The 20,747-nt window shown below is 49.0% G+C and overlaps 1 long non-coding RNA gene across 3 annotated transcripts in view; it reads right to left on the reverse strand.

Moving 5' to 3' along the window:
- LOC138748736 (uncharacterized) overlaps nucleotides 1-20,747 on the reverse strand; it is a 43,351-nt gene that overhangs the window by 1,571 nt on the left and 21,033 nt on the right. For 2 of the 3 annotated variants that reach the window (XR_011348230.1, XR_011348228.1), the window contains exons 5-7: nucleotides 17,373-17,519; nucleotides 8,366-8,535; nucleotides 4,924-5,035 (exon numbers count right to left, since the gene is read on the reverse strand). This is a non-coding gene — a long non-coding RNA (uncharacterized lncRNA). Of the gene's footprint in view, nucleotides 1-4,923; nucleotides 5,036-8,365; nucleotides 8,536-10,155; nucleotides 10,325-17,372; nucleotides 17,520-20,747 lie in introns of all 3 variants that reach the window. The other variant, XR_011348229.1, reaches the window with a different exon arrangement.

Below are 20,747 nucleotides of genomic sequence, written 5' to 3' on the forward strand. Positions count from 1 at the left end.
GCAATCAGAAAGATTATTTCGGGTGCAGCCCAGCTATACTCCATACTCGGAGCAGAGTTCTGGGGACAGAGAGACATCCGTTGGTATGGGATAAAGGCATCAGTTTTACTGGCCAGAGGTTCACTCAGGACCCTTATAATCGTGGCAAAGAAATTGTCCTTGATCTCACACCCATGAATCTTCTTCCTGACAGGGGGAGGGGGGATGAAGAGAGTGTGACCGGGGTGGGACGAGTCTTTTAATGTGTTGGCTGCTTTCCCAAGGCAGCAGAAGTTATAGATGGAGCCATTGGAGGGGAGGTGGGGGGGCGGTTTGTGACAATGGAGGGAGGGGGTGTGTTATGGAGTTGATGGAGGGGAGGGGAGTGTGATGGAGTTGATGGAGGGGAGGGGGTGTGATGGAGTCGATGGAGGGGAAGGGGTGTGTAATGGAGTGATGGGGTGTGTGATGGAGGGGTGTGTGGTGGAGAGGTGTGTGTGTGTGTGTGTGTGTGTGTGTGTGTGTGTGTGTGTGATGGAAGGGAGGAGGTGTGTGGTGAAGGGGAGGAGGTATGTGATAGAGTGATGGAGTAACCCCCCCCTAGACTCCATCACACACCAGTTGAAGCTGGGGGGACAGGGAGCCGAGAATCCTGTTGGGGTCACGGAGCAAGATCATGGAGTTTTCATGGCCCTATTGTGTTGCAGGCTGAGTGAGAGGATTGGATAAGTTGATCTGAGGGCAGTACACAAATGTGCTGGAGAAATTCATCAGTCCACGCAACATCCTTGGGAAGTACAGGTTCTTTGGCCCAATTCCTTGGTTAGGAAATCATCGTACCCTAGACGAAGGAGGGCTCAGGCCCGAAACGTTGACGACCCTGTACTTCCCGTGGATGCTGCGTGGCCTGCTGAGTTTCTCCACGACATTGGTGTGGTGTGCTCAAACCTGACCTCTCTTGTTTAAACTCCATGCGGCTCAAAACACAGAGATGCTGGAAGAACTCAGCTGGTTTCGCCATCTGGAATGGGGATGGGGAATTGAAATGGGTGGCCACTGAGAGATTCAGGCTCTTGCGGCGGACTGAACCAAGGTACTCAGTGAAGCGATCTCCCGGTCTGCGTCCAGTCTCTCTGATGCGGGAGCACCGGATGCAGTCGATGACCCCCCTGCAGATTCAAGAGTAAGGACTGTTTGGGGGGGCTCGAATGGTGGTGGGGGGGTGTGCAAGTGGAACATCTCCTGTGGCCACAGGGGAAGGTGCACATCAGAGCATGTGCAGACGTTCTTGTTTAATGCCGTGGAGCTGAAGGTCCTGTGCTGTTAAACCCCATGACTAAACCAGGACAGCAGAGAGTGGGGGAAAAGCAAACAAAACCAGGAGGAGAGTTTGAATATTAGTTCCAGGAGTGGTTGGTAGGCGGCTGGAGACGAAAGAGAAATGTGAAACTCCTTCTTGCTAATGAGAAATGATGGTAGGTTAATCTTTAATTTCTAATCTGAGATTAATAGGCTTTTGTTAACTACACAATGATCCAAGAACAAGAAGAGAGAGGTGTAAATGGTGACTGCCTCAATGAATGAAGGCCCAGGCTGAATGGCCCTACTCAGGAAAGGGAAAACTGGCTTCTAGAAATTTCCCCCCCAAGTGTACATTTGTGGTGGATATGTAATTACACCACTAGGTCACCAGAATTTTGATGCACACAGTGGCGTCAGAATGTTAACAGTAAAAAAATGAATCAAAGGGAGATTCATGGCAGGCAGGAGGAATTAAGTTGCAGGGAAGTAAGGAGGAGGGGAATGGGAATTTTAATTTAGTATTAATTTAGACATACAGCGCGGTTGCAGGCGACTTGTGGTTGGAAGACACGCACGGGTGGTGGGCGGCTGGAGACCGGCTCACGGGAACCAGTTATCGGAGCCGGAATTCAAGAGGGCGCTGAGGGCAAGAAGGGCTTCCAAAGGTGGCTCAGGCACTGAAGGTTTCCTGATCATGTCGGAGGTTTGGATCTGGAGCTCAGGCAGCTGATGGATCGAACAGGAGGCTGTACGGCTGCGGGAATCACTGGAGGCGAATCCACAGACACTCAGCGACTCTTTGGCTTCTCTTTCTCCTATTGTTAGGGGTGCCAGGCAATGCTCGCGGAAACTGTCTGTTTGACCAAAGTTCAAGTTTATCGTGTATGTTACCGTTTTAAATGTATTATTATGTGTCAATAAAAGGAACTCTGAACCTTAGGAACAGGCCACAAGCCAATGTCGCCCCAATACAACCCAAATTAACCTACCAACCCTGATTAGCTTTGGAACATGGGCACTCGGAGGAAACCCACGCAAGTCACGGGGAGAACATACAAACTCCTTACAGACAGCGATGGATTCAAACCTTGGTCGCTGGTGCTGCAACAGTGACATGGTAACCATGTCTGTTGAGACTCAAACTTCACATGGAGTGTACTGTAACTGAGGTCGGGTTTGAACCTGGGTCCCTGTGGCTGTGAAGCAGCAGGACACTTCCTGATGACGAGGTGATGGGAGCTTATTGTCATGTAGATAATGACAATGTACAGATGGGTTTAATGAAGGAGTTGCCAGCAGATAGTGAGGGAGGCACGGATGAGTCTCAGACATGGGGGTCTGACGCAGGATCAGGTTAGTGAGGGGGAGAGGGGGGTGGGAAGAGAGAGGAACAGAGAGTGAGGTGGGAGAGAGAGATGTGGAGAGAGAGGGGAGAGAGAAGGGGGTAAAGAGGAGGAGAGGGGGAGAGATGGGGAGAGGGGAGAGAGAGAGAGAGAGATGGGGAGAGGGGGGCAGAGGGGGAGAGAGGGGACAGAGGGAGAAAGAAGGGGAGAGAGAGGGGAGAGAGAAGTGGTAGAGGGGGAGAGAGAGAGGAGGGAGGGGGCAGGGGGAAAGAGAGAGAGAGAGAGAGAGAGAGAGAGAGAGGGGGAGAGAGCGTGGAGTGCATTTGGAAGAGGGTCTCAGACCCACTGGTGGGGATAGTATGGGGTCATCTCTGAGGTGTGTTGAGGTGATAAGGGGCCACTAGCCCTCCCTCACCTGTGTCCCTTTAACGGTCATCACTTAAACGGTTGTTAAAGTTGGCTGTTTACGCAGCTAGAAATCTGAGCTCCATGGATTTCCCGACCTGCAAGTCTGCTCTCTCCACCCCCAGGGATTGCTCTGTTTATTTTCTAACTACATCTCTCTGCAGAGTGCGCAACGCTTTGCTGCAGAGAGTCCCCTCTGCTTGAGTGTAGGGCAACAGGACAGACAGGGTGGGGAGGGTAAATTGAATGGTCCTCTCACCTGGACATGAGGAGGGGTGTGGGCACCAGCAGCTGAGTCAGGAGATGTCCCTTTGACTCTCTCCCCCGAGGTATTTCCAGAGCCAGGTCCAAACCTGCGACCTGGTGTGGTGTGGAAGCAGTCAGACGTGGACACAGCCAACAGGCAGGTCTGAATTGAAGTCTGTGTCTGCCTTATGCTAGCATTCCTCGTCGAAGAAAGCTGCACTGTTTACCCGTGGGCTACCCGACCCAACCCAGACGGCTTTCGCGAAGCCAAGATCGGGGAAGAAAAGAAAGGCCACGTGGATCTGATGTCGGAACGACCTCCCTCAATCCGTGGGTTCCCTGCCTTCAGAGGTGAACATGTTGCCAACCCTGTGTTGGGCTGGATTTCACGATAAGTATTATGTTGGGTTGGGGGTGGGTGGTGGGGGAGGAGGTGGTGAGGGGATTACTCTTGTAAGTTTTAAGAACCCCCACCACAGGCTGGAATTCCTTCTTTTGAGCTTCTTAGTCGCACAGCGAGGAAACAGGCCCTTCGACCCATGCTGGCCCATGTTGACCAAAATGTTCCACCCACATTAGCCCCATCTGCCTGCCATTTGGACCATAACCTTCTCAATCCATCTTATCCCTGTATCCGCCCAATTCTTTCTTAAACATTGCACTACTACCTGCCCCAACCACCTTCACTGGCAGCCTGTTCCACACACTCAAGGCCCCCTGTGTAAAAAGGTTGCCCCTCAGGTTCCTGTTAAATTCCCCCTCCCCCCCCCCACCCCTCCCCACCCATACCTGTTTCCTCTGGTAACTGATTTCCTCTGCTCTGGGCAAAAGACTCTCTGCGTTCACCCTATCTGTTCCTCTCACGATTTTGTCCACCTCTGTGAGGTCACCCCTCATCCTCTTGCACTCCAAGGAATAAACCCCATCCTGCTCCACCTCTCCCTGTAGCTCAGGCCCTCCCCCGCCCGAAACCTGGCAACATCTTTGCAAATCTTCCCTGTCTAAGGTAAAAAGGGCAAACGCTGCTCTATTTAATTCCTTAATCTCTACATTTCCCAGAATCGACTGCATCTGGTGCTCCCGCTGTGGTCTCCTTCATGTCGGAGAGACTGGGCGCAGACCGGGAGATCACTTTGCTGAGCACCTTGACTCTGTCAGCTGCAATAGCCTGGATCTCTCAGTGGCCGCCCATTTCAATTCCCCACCCAATTCCCTTGCCGACATGTCTGTCCATGGTCTCGTGCCCTGCCAGACTGAGACCACCTACAAATTGGAGGAACAACACCTCATCTTCCATCTGGGCCCCCTCCAACCGGACGCCATCAGCATCGACTTCTCCAGTTACTGTTAAACCCCCTCCCCATCTTCTTCCCCTGGTCGTCTTTCCCCAGATCTGTCTGTCTGTTTCTCTCTCTCTCTCTCTCTCTCTCTCTCTCTCTCTCCCTATCTCACTCGCTTCCATTTACCCTCTGTCTTCTTTTACAGAGCCAAAATCAATTCTCATCTCTCCCCTTATCATATCCAATTAACACCAGTTGCCTGTGGTTTGGATCCTCCCCTTCCCAGTCTTTAATTCAGGTGGCTGTCTCCTGTTTGCCCACACCTTGAAGAAGGGCTCAGGCCCAAAACGTTGGGAATATATCTTTACCTCCTGTGGACGCTGCAAGACTGGCTGAGTTCCTCCAGCATTTTTACTACATCTCAACGTCTGCAGACTTTCGTCTTTCACCTTTCTCCTCAAAATAATTGTAGTAGGGCACCTGTAATAACGTAGAGTTAGAGTTTAGTTCATTGTCACATGAGATACAATGAGAGGAGTGTGGTGAAACCACTTGTGTATCTAAATACCTTGACCTTATATGTTTGACCCTGCTCTCACTGGCCGGCTCGTGACTTCTCCCCTTTATCCCCCATAAAGGCTGTCATGCCACAACCCTGTCCCCAGATCGAGTCCGGGTCAGTGTGAGCCAGCATCACAAGGGATGCTGCCCATCTCCAGCTAATAAAAGCCTTCAGTTCCTGTGCTCCAGTCTTTGGGTTAATTGATTGTGCATCCAGGAGTAAAAGAGGAAGGTCTGCAGACACTGTGATTGAAGTAAAAAACACAATGCTGGAGAAACTCGGCAGGCCAAACAGCATCCTTTACACGGCATACTTTGGTGCCTTGATGAAGACCCAAAATATGGGTTACTTCTCTTTATCTTTACTATATAAAGACTTCACTCCAGAGGGTTGTTAACTCGTGACATCACAGGCCCCAGACTTCACTCTGTTGAGGACATCTACATGAGGCGATGTCTTAAATAAGCAGCCTTTATTGTCAAGGACCACCACCCAGGCCCTGCCCTCTTCACTCTGCTACCATCAGGGAAAAGGTACAGGAGCCTGAAGACGAGCATCCAGCGGCACAAGGATGGCTTCTTTCCCTCCGCCATCAGATTCCTGAATGATCAATGAACCAAAGACACAGCCTCACTTTCCGTGTGCTATTAGTTTTATTTATTTATAGTAATGTTGTAAGATGGCTATAATAAGAATGTTTGCCCTGTGACGCTGCCACAAAACACTGAATTTCATGACTTGTTCCTGACAATAAATTCTCATTCTGATTCTGATAAAGTACGCTGCGTGACCTGCTGAGTTTCTCCAGCATTGTTTATGTTCATACCTTGATGAAGGGCTCAGGCCTGAAACGTCGGTTCTGTATCTTTATCTTTACTGTATAAAGGACACTGTTTGACCTGTTGAATTTCTCTAACATTGTGTTTTTATTTTAGATACAGTGAAAGTCTTAATTTCACCCGCAATTCAGTGACTGAAAAAGAAAATGTCCCCACTCTCCCGCAACATTTTGGATTTTAAAGTTCACAGAAAACCAAAGCAAAGTGACAACGTGGATTGTGACCTTGGGCAAAGCGGGATTCCAGCTGTTTCACACAGAAGGCAAGCCAGATCCAGTCACTGTAGCTTCCTGCTGCTGCAGGATTAAAAGTGCTGAAGCGGAAAGAGTAGGTTCTTAGGGATCAATATCTCCATTGACCTGACCTGGGACAAGATCAATCGACAAGACAATCAAGAAACCACACCAACCCTTCTACTTTTCAAGAAGACGAAGGAGGTTTGATATGTACATTCTTTTGCAATCCAACAGGAGATGGTCTTGCATTCATATATCTCCTGGCACCACCTCAGGACATCAAAAAGTTCTTCCTAACCAATGGAGTGCTTCTGACATGTGCTAACTGCAGTAGTGAAGGGATTTGGGGAATTCCAACTAGAACCAATTTGTACAAATTAATGACATCACATACAACCCTGAGATTCTTTCTCCTGCAGGCCAGGCAGAATTTCAACTTGTTGGTAGTGCAAGAAACTGTCCTCAAGCAAAGAGAGAAATGTAAACAAGAAGGAAGTGCAGACAAACCATGTGATACAGAAAACAAATACTCAGTAATCAATAATGTGCAAAGTAAACGAGGCCCTGACAGAGTTGGTGGTTGAGGAGTCTGATGGTGGAGGGGGAGCAGCTGTTCCTGAACCTGCTGATGCAAGTCTTGTGGCCCCGAGACCTCTGTCCTGATGGCAGCAGCAGGAACAGAGCGTATGCGGGGCGGTGAGGATCCTTGATGATTGCGTTCCCTGTAGATTTTCTCGATGGTGGGGAGAAAATGGACAGTGAGAATGCTGAACAACCAAAGAAACTGCTCGCTCTAACCATCTGAGACTCTCATATTCACAAAACAATATTTATTTATTTATGTGTATAGCCTTAATATTTGTCCTGCATGTGTATTGTTTGCCTGTGTGTGTGTGTTACATCTGGTTGTGTGTCTGTGTGTTTTGCACTGAGGACCGGAGAACACTGTTTCATTGGGTTGTACTTGTACAATCAGGTGACAGTAAACCTGACTTGACTTGAGTTTTGCCAGTGATGTCCTGGGCTTGAACTAATATTAACTGGGCGCAGGATGGCAGTGGATTGTTCTAGGACAGGGAGGATCTCTCAGCACATCCACTGTCCACTACCGTGGCTACTCTACCCTCCCCGGAGTCACCAAGGAACAAGACTTGATACGACACCATCTACTGGATCACTGCAGACCTCCAGGGTTTGAATGACCTCTATATATAAAAAAAACCCCTCGGCAACATTCCAACCACCCGTGACCACCTTTACCATCCCAGTGCCAATTTGACCCACGGTTGACTCTTCCTGTCTATCCACCAAGACGGCTAATCACTAAGTGGTCTAGGAAAGAGCAACGGGGAGGGAAGGAAGTGGAAAGAATTTCTAATTAAGTGGGTCAAAGTGAAATGCCACTGGCGTGCTTTGCAACCTCAGAGTGCGAAAAGCCTTAAGGTAAACAGGCATCACAGGGAAGAGTCGGGGATAACGTGCATATGCTTTCCCACAATCATTCCTTTCACTCATTCATGACTTCTGTTTATTTAACCAGAGAGGTCTGTTATCCTGGAGTCTGACCACCTTCAAGTTGCAGGTTTAAAAATAACCCCGTTTGATTTGAACTGAGAAAACTGCAATTATACACCTCTCGCATCTCCACAGAATCGATCCTCCCTCTTCCTGCGTCCTTTCCGAGATAGTGAGCATCTGCCAAGCAACTGGGAGGGTGGATGGAATCCTGCTCCATTCTCGAAGAATAAGTGATCCCTCTTTACAAACTCCTGCTAAAACGTTTGTGGCAGCTGAAAGTTAGCATCTGTCAAGACTGCGCCAGGCAGAACACAGAAGGGTATGGAAAAACTGAGTCATCCATTCAGACTTCCAAACCAACTCCATTTCTCAGCCTCTCCTCAACTCCCCTTGTTCCTCTCAAAATCGATCTTCTTAAATATATCCAGCATCTTGGCTTCACACCATTCTGCCTGAAGAAATATCTCCTAGGTGCCCTAGACCATATCCTTGCCCCTCCAGCCCAGGGAAAGTTCCACCCCACATTGAGTCACACAGCATGGAACAGGCTCTTCGGCCCAACTCATCCTTGCTGACCAAGTTGGCATTGTGGGCCTGACCCATTCACCTGCATTTGTTCTGTGCCCTTCCAAGACCTCCCTCTCCATATACCTACCCCAATGCCTTCAGAATGTTGCAAGGCACCGCCGTCAAGCATCCCGCAGGGAACCAGATTCAGTGGTGTTGATTGGGCAATCCGTGGTGCCAATCAAACAGACTCCTCCCAATTTGGAGGGTCAGGTCCAACTTCGCTGAAAGATTTTTAGTAAACATCCAAATGGTCTCCTGGAAAAGAAAGAACAATTGTTATTCTTCAAACTCCTCCCTCTACCACTGGATATCCCAAAGCACCTTACCGCCAATAAGGTTGAGGAGCAGTGACTTGTTGTAATATAGTAGCCAGATTCCAAGTCAAGTTTATTGTCATCCGATTGTATAAGTACAACCCAACGAGTGTTCTCCGGTCCTCGGTGAAAAACACGCAGACACACACCCAGACATAACACACGTACAGACAAATGATACATGCTCAGGACAGGCATTTCATCAATACAAGTAAATATTGGTGACATAGTTAGCACAACACCTTTATAGCGCCAGCGATTGGGACTCAGGTTCGAATCCCATGCTGTCTGTAAGGAGTTTGTATGTTCTCCCCGTATCTGTGTGGGTTTTCCCTGGGGGCTATGGTTTCCCACCGTTTGAAGCATACCGGGAGTTGTTGGTCAATTGGGTATAATTGGGCGGCATGGACTCATGGGGCAAAATGGCCTGATACCGTGCTGTATGTCTAAATTTTTTTTTTAATGCAAATTTGTTTTGAGAATATGAGAGTCTCAGCTGGTTAGCATGAGCAGTTCCTTTGGTCATTCAGTGTTCCCATGGGAAGATATCCAGATATCAGATTCCAAGAAAGAGCAAATTGATCAGGTAATCCGATTTAGTGCTGTTCATGTTGATCGGGGCACTGGAGGTAAGGTTCTGCCTTTCCTCGATTAGAACCATGGGTTGGATGCTTCCTTCCACTGCCCAATAAAACACACCAGGATAGGTACAGCACAGAGCTCCCTCGAACAGCCCCAAGGCAGGTCCAGCACAGTTTAAACACACTCCTTAAAATGTCACTCTCCTTGAGGACCACTCAAACCTTAGCAGGTCAGTGCACTTTATGGAGCAAAGATAAAGATACTGAACCAATGTTTTGGTCTTGAGCCCTTCATCAAGGTACGAGCAAAATGTAGGCAGGTGCACAAATATTTTTCCGGCCATTTTAAACTGTGCTGCCCAATTGAATCTGGTACGTTTTGGGAGGAAACCAGAGCCCCCAGAGGAAACACCCGCAGACACGGGGAGAACGTACAAACTCCTTACAGACAGCGGGGGATTCGATCCCAGGTCACTGGCGCTGAGAGTTGAGCTAACCTCTACACTAATTGTGTCGCCCTTTTGTCAATCCTTGGAGTTCTCCAGCTGAGAGAACTGGGGAAGATCCATCACTAAATACAATCACAGGGAATCATGGGATATGGGGAGGAAGGTGCTCCTGAGGTGTGTTGGGTCCAGGAAAGATCCTCCGAGATAGTGACTCCCAAGAACTGAAATTTGCTCACCCTCTCCACCTCCGATCCTCCAATGATCACTGGATCGTACACATCTGGTTTTTACCTTCCTGAAGTCAACAATCAGCTCCTTAGGTTTGGTGATATTGAGTATGAGGTTGCTGTTGGTGCCCCATTCGGCCAAGTTTTCAATCTCCCTCCTGTACGCTGACTCGTCACCCCTTTTTAATACCACCCACCACCATGGTAACGTCGGTGAAATTGTAGAGGGTGCTGTTGTCATACCGAGCCACACAGTCACAGGTTTACATTGAGTGGAGCAGGGGCTAATACACAGTATCTTTACCTTTGCTACATTAAAGACATTGTTTGACCCGCTGAGTTTCTCCAGCATCGTGTTTTTACTTCAACCACGGTGTCTGCAGACTTTTGTGTTTTACTCCTATCAACCCACAATGGAAAATGAATGAACCAGCTGGAATTCTACAAGTGTGGTCAATTTTTATCCAGAGTTTCTGAAAGAACCAAAGACAAGTTGGGGTGAGATTATGCGAAACACAAAAGTCTGCAAATGCTGTGATTGAGGCAAAAAAACAGTAAATGCTGGAGGATCTCAGCCAGTCTCTCAGGGTCCACTGGAGGTGAAGATATATTGCCGACGTTTCAGGCCTCAGCCTGTCCTTGAGGTGTGAGAACTCCCCCAGACTCAACCTGTCGGCCTGTGCTCCTGCCCCTTCCCTTTCTTCCCTTCTCCCCCAGCCTTTTAATTTTGGTGTCTGCTGTCTGCTTGAACCTTGACGAAGGGCTCAGGCTCGAAACGTCAGTCATATATCTTTACCTCCTGTGGACGCTGCGAGACCGGCTGGATTCCTCCAGCATTTCTGTGTTTTTTCTAATAAAGTCAAGTTTATTTAACATCTGATTGTACCACTACAGCCCGACCAGTTCTCCAGTCCTCAGTGCAAAACAGTGCAAACACCTTTCCCCCAGCTCTCTGCCTCTCTTTCTCACTCACTCTCCCTCTATCTCCTTTCACAGAGTCAAAATCAATTCTCACCTTTCCTCATCACATCCAATTAACACCTTTTGCTGTTGGTCCGGACTCTTCCCCCTCCCATTCTTCCCAGAATTTATTTAGACACCTGCCAGCCTTTTGCTTAGACCTTGAGGAAGGGCTCAGGCCCGAAACATCGATAATATATCTTTATCTCCTATGGACACTGTGAGACCATATGCGAGTTCATCCAGCAGTTCTGCGTATTTAATTGTACTTTATCTATGGGCCTTTACGGCAGGTAGAAGTTGAAATATTTTGTGTATTATTGTACTTGACAATAAAGCATTCTTAAGAATCCAGAATAGGTGGGAGGGAAGGTATACGTTGTTCCTGAAACTATGCAAGCTCCAGTTTTGATGCGAGCCTGTGCTCTGCGAGCAGTGCTAGGGTACAGGGCCCTGTTTGCCAAGTTTCACTGACAGTTCATCCATCTCTAAACATGAGCCACATCACCAAAACAATGGTAATTTCAAAATCACCCCACCCAAACCCCTGACATCACACCTCGCATGGTGTCAAATGATAAAGTCACCAGCTCAACCCCAGTCAAATCTCTCTCGTACCTTTGGCTTTGCAAAATCCTCACCAGAGCAGCAGCAATCATCAAGGCAAATTTCTACCGATGCATGGTGGAAAGTGTGCTGACTGGCTGCATCGTGGTCTGGTATGGAGGACACCAATACCCCTGAGCGTAAAGCCCTCCAAAATGTAGTGGACACAGCCCAGGTCATCACAGGCAAATCCCTCCCCACCATCGAGACCATCTACGAGGAACGCTGCCATCGGAGAGCAGCGGCAAACATCGAGGATCCGCACCACCCAGCACATGCTCTGTTCTCATTGCTGCCATCAGGAAAGAGGTATTGGGACCACAAGACTTCCACCACCAGGTTCAGGAACAGCTGCTCCCCCTCCACCATCAGACTCCTCAACGACAAACTCAATCAGGGACTCATTTAAGGACTCTCACTTTTGCGCTTTATTGATTTTTTTCCCTCTCTGTATTGCAGAGTCAGTTTGTTTACAGTTCTTTATCTGTTTACATGTGTACATTGTGTACAGTTTTATTTTGCACTGCCAATAAGTGGTAATTCTGCCTGGCCCGCAGGAAAAGAATTTCAGGGTTGTATGTGATGTCACATATGTCCTCTGACAATAAATCTGACATCTGAGATGCTGGGTTCCTGCCGGAGACAGCATATGTACTGTTTGTCTGAATGTGTGTCACGTCTGGTTGTGTGTTTTGCTCCGAGGACCAGAGAATGGTTTCGTCAGGTTGTACTTGTGCAATCGGATAACAATAAACTTCACTTGTCTTGACAAAGGGATCAGGCCCTAAACATTAATACCCTTTTACTTCTGGTGGACTCTGCGTGACCTGCTGAGTTTCTCCAGCATGTTTGTGCATTAAACTTGACTTTATTGCATCTGCAGACTTTATTGTTTAGTTCATTAATCAGAAATGACACGTGTTCTTGTTCCAAGGACAATCCTGCTCTGGAACTCCCTCAAGGCAGATCAAGACAGGTCAAGTGAAGTCAAATCAAGTTTACCGTTAACTGATTGTACAGGTACAACTTGACGAAACAGTGTTCTCCGGTCCTCGGTGTAAAACATGCAGACACACACCCAGACATAACACACATACAGACACACAATACAGGTATTTCATCTATACATAAAATAAATATTGTTTAGTGAATATGAGAGTCTCGGATAGTTAGTGTGAGCCATTCGTTCGATCGTTCAGCATTCTCACTGTTCCTCAGCCTGATGGAGCTGGCTCTGATCCTCCTGTATCTCTTCCCCGATGGGAGCAGCTGAAAGATGATTTAGCGCGCCCTCTTCAGAGAGCGATCCCGGTAGATCACGTCAATGCTAAGGTGAGGGAGACTTTGTGCCAGCCTACAGTTTAACAGGCTGCTCCTTCACTGGTGCCTTGGGATGAACTGGCTATGGCCGTTTCTCACTCCTGCGCTTGGAATAAATGCTGGGAACACCCAACAGACCATAAATTCCTTAAAAAAAAACTAAACCCCCGTTACCCTCTCCCATCCATGTGCCTGTCTCTTAAATGCCCCTAATGTTCCAGCCTCCACCACCATCCCTGGCAAGGCATTCCAGACCCCCACAACTCTGTGTAAAAAAAACTTACCCCTGACGTCTCCCCTAAACCTCCCTCCCTTCGCTTTGTACACACATCCTCTGGTGTTTGCTATTCCTGCCCTGGGAAAAAGGCGCTGGCCGTCCACCCTATCTCTGCCTCTCATAATCTTGTAGACCACGATTGAATCGCCTCTCATCCTTCTTCGCTCCAAAGAGAAAAGTCCCAGCTCTGCTAACCTTGCCTCATAAGACTTATTTTCAAAACCTAGACAACATCCTGGTAATGATCCGTCTGCAGGGTGGGAAGAGGCAGAAGGATATGTGGCTGACTGTACCTGCGTTCTCCTGAGGTGTGTTACTCTCTCGTGCAGCCGTACCTCTCTGAATGGACACACTGTGCAGCCTGCAGAGCCCACAACTTCCAGTTTTATTTTTGCCTTCTGAATGTGTATCATTGTGAGTCCCTCCTTGGGAGAACTGGAGGTTTCAGGGAGATTTCAGTAACTAACTCAAGTCAAGTCAAGTTTATTATCAACCAATTGCACGAGTACAACCCGACTAAACAGCATTCTCCGGTTCTCGATGCAAAACACGCAGACACTCATCCAGACATAACACACATACAGACAAACAATACATAGCAGGACAAGTATTTCATATAAATATATAAATATTGTTCCATGAATATGAGACTCTCCTGTTAGTGTGAGCAGTTCCTTTGGTCGTTCACCGTTCTCCCTGCCCGTGGGAAGAAGCTGTTCCTCAGCCTGGTGGGACTGGCTCTGATCCTCCTGGATCTCTTCCCCGACGGGAGCAGCTGAAGATGCCGTGTGCGGGGTGAAGGGGTCCTCAATGATTTTGCACACCCTCTTCAGACAAAATCCCAGTAGATCACATTGATGGGGGAAAGGGAGACTCCAGTGATCCTCTCTGTCGCTCTTAAGGTCCTGTGGATTGACCTCTGATCCATTTCCCTGCAGCACTGTGATCCAGCCGGCCAGGATGCTCTCGACAGAGCTCCTGTAGAAGGTTGACATGATGGTTGCGGTGGCCTTGCCCCCTTCAGTCTTCTCAGGAAGTGCTGTTGCGCCTTCCTGACAAGTGAGGAGTTGTTGAGGGTCCACGATAGGTCACATGTTAAGTGAACTCCAAGGAACCTGGTCCTCTCCACTCTCTCCACCACAGAGTTGTTGATGTGATGTGGAGGGTTATCATTCCTGGTCCTCCTGACGTCCACGATCATCTCCTGGAGTCAGACCATTCACCCCAACTCATTCGTGCTGACCCTGTGGCCTGAAGTGGGGCGAAGGTGGTGACTGAGGAGCAGCACGGTTAGCGTGAGGCCGTTACACAGCACCAGCAACTCCAGCTCGAATCTCTTCCACTATGCTGTGTCCTTAAATTAAGAATAAACAAGAGGGAGTAGTTCATCCCATGCTGAGGTTGTTGGATATATTGAACGGATACATGGACAGGACGGGTTTAGAGGGATATGGGCCAAACACAGGCAGGTGGACCAGAGTGGATGGGACATTTTGGTCGGCATGGGCAAGTTGAGCCAAGGAGCCCGCTTCCAAACTCCACGACTCTATGCCAGGCATAGGCCTGGCAGAGAGGCCCTTCCTCCCTTGTGACTGCCCTGCCTTTGAACGAGATAGGAATTTAAGTTTCCTCCCTGATCCCCATCCACCCTGTTGTCCCAATCTGCAGCAGCGGAGTCCAGTAGCAGCTGGTTTCAAGGGTGTAAAATACCTCTACTGTTTTACCCCCAAGCACAGAAGCAGACTGCTAATCCAGTAGCCGTGATGGCGGTTCACAAACATTCCTTTATAGCTGTGCCATCGAGAATCATCTGCTTCAATAAGTTCCCTTTTCTCCAGGTCTGCAAGCTCCAAGAATAGCAATGCGTTTACATCAGCGTGAAAGGGGACCACACAGGTACAAACCAGCTCCCTAAGCCAGCATTCCCAGAGTGGACGAACGCGGTCTCCCTTCTAAACAGCGTTCTCCGGGGCCAAATCCCCCCTCCACCCCCATCAGCTACGAGAGAAAGGAGGAAGCCTGGCTTGTGTTTCTACAGCAGATCCCTCTCTTATCTGAAAAGTTCTTGTCTGCCTCCTTTTCCGAAAAATGGCGGCGCTGCCTGCTGATGCAGACACACGGAGAGTGGGGGGAAACCCCTGCGGGGTCCACCCACCCAGTCCGACTGCTGGCAGCTCTGTACAGGGTCTAAATGGCCTGTTAAAGGAGCCGCGGGCGGCTTATCTAAAACCCCTGCAACCACGGGGTCTGCACCCAAGATAGCAGCGTCCATGCTCGGCTGCATCCACCGAGGGGTTGCAGACTCAGGGGAAGTGGAGGATTGGTGCATGGCACCAGAAAACCAGCCACCCCTCTTTCGAGAGGGAGTAACAGAGGGAGACAGTGACCATACCGGCAAATCAGTGAGGGGTTCTGCGGCTGAAGGAACCAGCAGGCGGCGGGCTGTGGGCAACTCAAGGCAAGGAACCCATGCAAAATTCCCTATTTAACTCCCATTTGCCTACGTTATGCCCTGATCTTTCTGCACCTTTCCTACCCATGTGCCCGTCCAAAAGCCTTCTGTACCTGCCTCTACCATTTCATTTTGCATCTCATTTCATGCACCCATTCCCCTTTGTGTAAGGACGTTGCCCCAGATCCCATGTAACTATTTTCTCTCTCAACTTAAATCTACCCCCTCTAGTTTTAGCTCCCCTAACCTGGGAGAAAGACTGTAACCCTCCACCTTGTTTAAAGTCTTAATTGGGACTGGGGTTCGAATCCCACGCTGTCTGTAAGGAGTTTGTATGTTATCCCCGTGTCTGCATCCCTAGGAGCTCCGGTTTCCTCCCACTGCTGGAAAAGTACGTGGGGGGGGGGGGTTAAGTTAATGGGGTGTAAAATGGGTGACATGGACTCGATTTATTTCAAGACATCACAATTCTCTTCCCTGAATTCACTTGTTTCCATGACCTTCTCCATGGTAAATACAGACAAGAACTATTCACTTTAAACCTCACCCATCTGCTGTGGCTCCACTCGCAGACAACCACATTGATTTCTCAGGGGATTTGTTCTCTCTGTTACCCTTTTGCTCCTATTAGAATCTCTTAGGATTTTCCTTTGCTTTATTTGCTTTATGTTCTCAAAAGCAGACAAGAATTGTTGGTGGAACATGGCAGGTCAGACAGCATCCATGGGTAGAGATGAACACGCAGGTGGCGGGCTGTTGGTGACTCGAGGCGAGGAACCCACACAGCCTGTGGGCCTGCTGCCAATTGTGGTCAAGGGATTCACACCGAGCTGCAGACTGCTGGGGACCAGCTTGAGGCTGGCTGAAGAGGGCACCAGGTATCGGACCTGAGGGTCCCGAGGGTGCCAGAGGCTTCCTGACCATGTCGGAGGTTTGGGCCTGGAGCTCGGGTGGCCGATGGATTGAACAGGGTCTGTGCGGCTGCAGAGGTCACGGGAATCGCTGGAGGTGAATCCACGGACACTCAATGACTCTGAGGGGACTCTCTTTTGCTTCTCTTTCTCTGACTGTATGAGGCGCTGGGCAATTTCTGCCTGTGGTGAATCTTTGTCCACTTTATGGTAAACTAATGCAGATTTTGTGTAATATTACACCTGTTTTGATACATGACAATAAATAAATCTTGAAACGGTCAGTCAACACTTGGGGTTTGAATCCTTCATCCAGAGCCCCTTTTGCCCTCCTAATTTCCCTTTTTAGGTTTCCTCCTACATCCCTTATACTCTTCAATAGATTCACTTCATCCCAGCTGCCTATAACTGGCATGTGCCTCCTTCTGTATCCTGCCCAAAACCTCAACAACCCTGGTCTACTAGAGGCCTACTAATCCTGACAGCCTTGTCCTTGCTCTGACAGGAACACATTGACCGTGAACTCTCCTTTATCTCAAGCTTGAAAGCCTCCCACCTGGCAGATGTCCTGCTCACAGCCATTGCCAACCAACACAGAAGTACCCTTTGCCCTCTCCCTTGTCGTTTGAGTAAACTTTCCTGGACACAGTTGACAAATTACATCCCGTCCAAGCCTTTAGCACCATGGCCGCACCAGCAGTGGCAAAGCTGAGGGGGGTGGTTTGCAGGGGGAGCAAAGCCTTTCCCCCCCCCCCACCACCGGACTGACGTCGTCGACACCACCTCCACCCCCTCCCCCCCCCACTTCTCTGGTCCGGCACTGACACACCACCCTGCCTCCAGCTCCAGTCCAATGCTGCCGCCACCTCCTCCATCCCCCGCTCTGGTCTGACGCCGCCATTCAACCACTGACTCGCCATCTGGTACGTGTCATGGTGGCTTTTTTATGCACTCGATCCCCGAGCACCAGTCAACGCTTCAGAAGTTAAGGTCACCTCCTCATATTCTTGCAGCTCCCCATTATCTCCCTGCATATTTGCTCTTCTGCTGGCCGTTGGGAGGCCCGTTAAAGAGGTCACCACCTTCTAATACAGTAAAACCCCTGGTATCCAGAACTCAAGCATCCTGAAGCCTCAAGCAACCTGCAGAAAAATGGAGGAAAATAATATTAACATAATTAAGAATAAAATGTTAGGTAAAAAATACATAAGTTTAAAATTGTGAAAGTAAATGCTCTCTGAAGTAATACATAAACCTTTGGTGAAGATGGGAGCAAATATCCAGCCAGCAGAGTGCCTTAGTTGTGTTTTGCTCATAACAGCTGTTTGAATAAAGATTTAAAATTTAATTTAGACATACTGCATGGTAACAGGCCATTTCAGCCCACATGCCGCCCAATTTAGTGGGAGGAAACTGGAGCCTCCAGGGAAAACCCACACAGACACGGGGAGAAGGTCAAAACTCCTTATAGCCAGCGCAGGATTTGAACCCTGGCCTCGATCGCCGGTGCTGTAGTGGCCTTGTGTTAACTGCTATGCCAACCTTGCCATGTGAAACAGCAATGGCAGTGCCCAGGATGAAGAGCTGGTTGATGTCGTTCACCGTTGGGGTGACTCTCTGAAAGTGTCTCCTTATCCCTGCTCAGTAAGAGTCACCCGGGTCAGAGGCTTTATCTGTAAACTTGGCAGGGGTATGGGGGGGGAGGGGTTAATAATCTGTAATGTTATTGTTTGTCTTTCGGGCAGCTCTGTGGAAGGGGAGGAATCTGCAGATGCAACAATGGTTAAATGCTTTCACAGAATGTGACTGAAAATAAAGTAAAATGTTTTGGTTTATATAATCATGAAAATGAAGTTTGTTCTGTATAAGTACAGTCTAGTATTTTTGTATTTAAACGGTTTATTCTTAATGCAGGTGTATTGTAAGAGTAAGTCTCAAGCAAATGGAAAATGCACTTATCTGGCATCTACCAATCCCCATAGATGCCAGATACCAGGAGTTTTAGTGTATCGGAGTTCCACCCATATCCTCCCTGGGTTCTGCTGTGATGTTCTCCCTCATTAAAAATGCAACCCCACCTCCCCCTTTACCTTTAAACTGGCCACAACTGCACCCAGGGACACCCAGCTGCCTGTCCTGCCCATCCCCCCCCCCCATTAGTTAACACTTCCCACATCCAGATTCATCCATCCTACCAGTTGGCTGCATGGATCCTGGGTTCTGCGTTTGGCTGTATGTATCATCCCTTAGTCCTGTGTTTGGTGCAGTGGATTATGTGCCAATACTGTGTATGGCTGCATTTATGATGCTCTAGTCCTGTGTTTGGCTGTGCTTATGAAGTCGTGGGACAGTGTTGCTTTGTGTGCATCATGTCCTGTGTTTGTCTCTGTATGTCATGTACTGGTCCTGTGTTTGACTGTCTTGTTCCTGTGTTTGGCTGTGTGCATTATTCCTGGTTCCAGTGTTTGGCTGTCTTGGACCTGTGTTTGGCTGTGTGTATCATGTACTGGTCCTGCATTTGGATGTCTTGGTCCTGTGTTTGGCTGTTTTGTTCCTGTGTTTGGCTGTGTGCATCATTCCTGGTTCCTGTCTTTGGCTGTCTTGGACCTGTGTTTGGCTATGTGCATCATGTACTGGTCCTGTGTTTGACTGTCTTAGCCCTGTGTTTGGCTGTGTGCATTATTCCTGGTTCCAGTGTTTGGCTGTCTTGGACCTGTGTTTGGCTGTGTGTATCATGTACTGGTCCTGCATTTGGATGTCTTGGTCCTGTGTTTGGCTGTGTGCATCATGTACTAGCCCTGTGTTTGGCAGACTAGGTCCTGTGTTTGGCTGCATGCATCATGCCTGACCCCTGCATATACCCATATGTACCATGCACTTTCCTGTGTTGTTCAGCGGTTTAAATGATCCATGATAAAACTGTGGCAGGAGGGATAAAGGGTTAATACGGGGCCCTGGGAGAAGCAAATGCCATTTGTAACCCAGCGAATTCCGCACACTTTTCCCTCAAAACATCCGGTGTATGAATTAGCAGGTTTATGCAGTGTGGCTTTTCTCCTAAAGTACACAGTGGAAGGTTCCTCCCCCCCACCTCCGCCTCTTCCAGCCCTCAACCCTGCACTGCCGGCTTCAGACTGCTATGGGAACACACTTGTCTTTGTGAGAGGGCACGGGGTGTCTGAGCCTGGAACATAACGAGCCTTCCTCTCCGAATAAAGATCGCTCTGTCTCCCTCCCCACCTCGCCAGCAAAACAGGGAGCAAAATAGATTTTCTGTGGGAGGGAGAGAGTGGATGAACCGGGTGCTCGTCGGGGAGGTGGGGAGGGGAGGAGGTGTGGGGTGGGGGGAGAAATATCCAGTCTAAGCTGCAAGCTGGGGCGAGAATGTGATCAGTCTCTCAAGAAGCTGCTGAGGCAGCCAGTGTTTGAGGGAAGGGATGAGGGAGGAAAGGAATCAAGTGCTCTGCTCATGGGCTCAGAGAAGTAAGTGGGTGGCTGGGTGGAACGGTTCTATCAAAGCATCTAATGGAGCATGAATTCCTCCCCCCCTCCATCTCTGTCTCTCTTTCCCTCTTACTCTCTCTCACACTCTATCTCTCTGTCTGTTCATCTCTCTCCCCCCCCCTTTGTCCTCTCTCCTGTTCTCCCTCCTTTTTCTCTCAACCCCCCCATGTTCTCCCACCTTTCTCTCACACTCTCTCTCTCCCCCCATGTTCCCCCACCTCTCTCTTGCTCCCTCCTTTCACCATGCCCAGCATATTGACACATGTCTCAATCCAAAATAAATGTCCAGTTGCAAAGAGTGACGCTTTCCGGCCTCCGCTCGGTGTTGCTACACCCAGGCTGATAAGGCAGTGCAGAATGTACACAGCAAGAAGCTGAAGGTGGTTCCGGAGAGGTAGTCACCTCCAGATCACCACCAGTGTCACTCGCTGGTGAGGGTAGACACAGGGAGGTGGGTGTGACGGAGTGATTGTGTAGGAGGGAAGGAGTGAGACTCATGAAGATTGGGGAGCCTATCCAGGGGTACCGGGGAAACACTTGGATATTGTGTTCAGTTCGGGTTGCTTCATTACAGGAAGGATGTGGAAACTATGGAGAGGGTGCAGAGGAGAGTTACCAGGATGTTGCCTGGTTTGGAGATTGTATTATTGATTAGAGCTGGGCTTTTCTCTCTGGAGTAAAGTAGGATGAGAGGTCTACAATATTTTGAGAGGCAGAGATAGGGTGGACAGCCAATACCTTTTTCCCAGGGCAGGAATAGCAAACACCAGAGGATGTCTGTACAAAGTGAGTGAAGGAAAGTTTAGGGGAGACATCAGGGGTAGGTTTTTTACACGGAGAGAGTTGTGGGGGCCTGGAATGCCTTG

Source organism: Narcine bancroftii, chromosome 13 (assembly GCF_036971445.1).
Source record: "Narcine bancroftii isolate sNarBan1 chromosome 13, sNarBan1.hap1, whole genome shotgun sequence".
NCBI lineage: Eukaryota > Metazoa > Chordata > Chondrichthyes > Torpediniformes > Narcinidae > Narcine > Narcine bancroftii.